Consider the following 3,850-nt stretch of genomic DNA (forward strand, 5'->3'; position numbering starts at 1 on the left):
TCAGTTTTTACCTTCAGTGTCGGTTGGTGTTGGTATGTTATTGTGTGCTTGTGCGGTAGAAAACAAACTATGTTTATTATTCTGTATAATTCTGAATAATAATAATGTGATAAATACTGTAAAAATAAAAGTCATCTTATTTTCAGGCTAAAAACAAAATGACTCCTGCAGATTCATTTTACTGGGAGTCACATTTATTTAGAAATAAACAGGAAAACAACCTGTTATTTACTGTTGTATTCTCATGAGGTCAAAGGAGTTCATTTAAAAGATTTAAAATACTTCCAGTAAATCTTGAAGTATTGATTCATTTATATTTAGTTTAGTGAAATAATCAGATTTTAATTTAATAATAAATATCTTTTACAAATCTTCTTTTTGATGTGTTTCTATCTTTAGACAGATGTAGCACTGTGCCCAAAGTTTATTCTATTCTAAATAAACTCTTAATTCTCTTTGTCTGATAAATACAAACTAATGTAAAAGGTTCTAAAATATTATATAAATATCATTATAATGTATTTACTTCATTTTGTAAATATTTTATACAATGTATTTATTTTATTTTGTAAATATTTTATACAATGTATTTATTTTATTTTGTAAATATTTCATACAATGTATTTATTTATTTTGTAAATATTTTATATAATGTATTTTATTTTGTAAATATTTCATACAGTGTATTTTATTTATTTTGTAAATATTTATATCATGTATTTATTTTATTTTGTAAATATTTTATATAATGTATTTATTTTATTTTGTAAATATTTTATATAATGTATTTTATTTTGTAAATATTTCATACATTGTATTTATTTATTTTGTAAATATTTTATATCATGTATTTTATTTTGTAAATATTTCATAGCAATGTATGCATTGTATTTTTAATATTTTATAAATGTATTGTTATTTTGTAAATTTTCATAACAAATGTTATTTATTTATTTTGTAAATTTTTATATGCATGGCTATTTATTATTTTGTAAAGATTTTATATCATCGTATTTAATTTTATTTGTAATATTTTATATCATGTATTTGTGTTTGATTTTGTAAATAATTTTTTTTTATATCATCGCTATTCTTTTTTATTTTGTACGACAAAAAAATGTCTGACAAAGGGATTGAGGATTCCATCATATGTGTTTTCTTATTGCATAAGGTTATTTATCTGTATTTTTTGCCTCATTTTCTGTAACATAATCTGGTTCCTTTGGTTTTGGAGGTTACAGAATTTTTCCAATGTTAAATGTGTCAATACATTAGGTGTTTATTTCTTGTATTTAAATACCTTGCAATATGGTGTACCTGTAATGCTGAGCTGACGAAGTTAGTCTTTGGTCTCAGACAGATAGTAAGAGAGGGGGGGGGGCGCTGTTACACACCGGAAACGGCTGAATGTGAACGAGAGTGATTGCTCTGCTCCGCGCGTTGAGGTTAGCTGTCAAAGTTCTTAGGCAGGCATGGCTGCCTAAATGTTCATATAACGGCATGGTTCATGCGACCCTCAGCGGCCGTGGTTCTATTCTAGACGGAGTTTTCTGTCGCGCTTTGAATCTATCTGAGCACTGTGACGCGGGTCCAGCCTCGAACAGACCTGGGACCGGCAGGTAGAAGCGACGAGCCGGGCCGGGCGGGCCGCGGCCGAGCCGAGCAGCGAGCTAACCGCTGAGCTAACAGCGAGGCTAGCAGGCTAGCAGAGCACACCAAAGGATAGTTAACGGACTGTTTGTGAATTCAAATTAGAAAAGTGTCGTTGTTTAAGCGGACGGAAACAAATTTGAACGTTCTGATATGGCGATAATATGGCGATAATATGGAGTATTGATAATATATTCTTAATATATACCTTTACAATGAAAAGTTAGTTTTTGCATGAATAACAGCAGCAGCTAGCGCAGGGCTTCCGCTTCATTTTCAATAATAAAGATCAGACAACCGTGGCTGAAGTTTATAGTGAAAGAAACTTTATTAATTGCTTTATGCCGACATTATAACCTTGCCATTGTATTAATATTTATTTAGTGTAATTATAGATATTTAACTAAATTAATATTATTATAATAGATATATTATCATAATAATATTATTATTATATTTGATATTATCTAAATATATCGCATTAGGCCGCGGATACCCTATGGTTTACTCTAAAGAACATACAAGTCAAGATACTTATTTCTCATATACTGTTTATGTGTGTTGTTTGATTTGTTGTTTATTAATGTGTGTGTGTCCTCAGCGTCTGCCAGCGAAGGCGTGGTGCAGAGATCTGGAGGCGGCTGCAGAGGAAGAAGGAGAATCTGAGGCCCCTGCTGGAGGAGCAGAGGAGTCTGACCCGATCAGCTGGAGGAGGAGAGACTGCGCAGAGCGACACAGCCGCCCCCCTCTCACTTGTCTGCATAAAAGTTAAAATTCAGCAGATACCCGCCAGGAGCACTGAGACACCCGCGCGCCCGGCCACCACGACCCCCGGCAGGAGGCAGCTGAGACACAGCGGCCCCCCCCCCCGCGCAGGAGGCCACTGAGACACAGCCGCCGCCCCCCGCAGGAGCACACTGGGGAACACCAGCGCCCCCCCCCCCGCACGCAGCACTGAGAAGGTAACACACGCTGTGTCAAAGACAGACCGGCTCCATATATGTGTAAGCATGAGCATAAGATGAGAGTACGCGAGAAGTACTAAATTATTAAACCACCTGATCTCTCAGGCCTCCTGAACATTCGGACCATCCACCTGCGCACTAGAGGGCGACACTCGGTGATCTATTTGGAACCTACCTAGTACCCTACTGATCACCCTCCCCTATTACCCTCCTGAGGTTAGCCGCCTCTGATACCTCTGATAGCCCCCGCTCATTGGACGGCTCTCTGATAACCCTCTGATAGCCCTCTATTACCCTCCGTACGTACCCATCCTAGTACCTCTATTACCCTTTAGTACCTCTCTGAACCCTCTCACTTACACCCTCGTATTACCCTCTGATACCGCTCTATGTCACACCTTCTGATACCGCCTCTGATCACCCCTGCTATTTCCACTCTCTAGTACCCTACTGATCACCCTCTAAATTACCCGCCTCAAATTTGTACCCTCCCTGTACTCTAGTACCCTCTACGTACCCTCTAGTACCTCCCCTAGTACGAGCTCTGATACGCCCTCTAGTACCCGCTCCTAGTACGCGCCTCTGATACCCTCTGATCTACGCTCTGCTTCCTCTAAAAGCCGCTCTGATCACCGCTCCTACGTACCCCTCTCAGTAAACCCTGCTGATACCCCTCTAGTATCTTGTTCATCTGGATACCCTCCCTAGTAGTTGCCCTCCCTTGCATACCTCCCTGATATCCCTCCTCATTAACTCGGCTCTGATACCAACTCTAGTAACCCTCTGAATACCCTGCTGATCCGCCTCTATTCACCCTCCGCTATTACCCTCGTAGTACCTACCTATGTATCGCGGTTCCTCCTGCTTACCGCTCCTAGTACCTCCCCTAAGTACCCTCGCTGATAGCCCCCCCTATTACCCCTCCCCTGATAGCCTGCTACGGTACCCTCTAGTTTAACCCTGCAGTAGTACTGCCCTTGATTACCCTTCCTACTGATAAACAGAGTACCCTCCAATATTACCGTACGGTCTCCGGCAGCGCTACGTGTCCTGTGCACCGATCCGACAGCTGTGGCAATTCTAACATGCTGCAGCAGTTGATGGCGAGTGTGTACATTTGCTGTGCATGTCAACTCTCCGCGCAGACTTCCAGACAAGAGAACAACTCACTGCGAGACAACTTTCTGTCTTGTTTATTCCTGTAGGTGTAGGTGCCAGTGACCGGAGGCCGCCGG

This window comes from Morone saxatilis, unplaced genomic scaffold, assembly GCF_004916995.1.
Source record: "Morone saxatilis isolate NCDOM2014 unplaced genomic scaffold, NCSU_SB_2.0 Contig17, whole genome shotgun sequence".
NCBI lineage: Eukaryota > Metazoa > Chordata > Actinopteri > Moronidae > Morone > Morone saxatilis.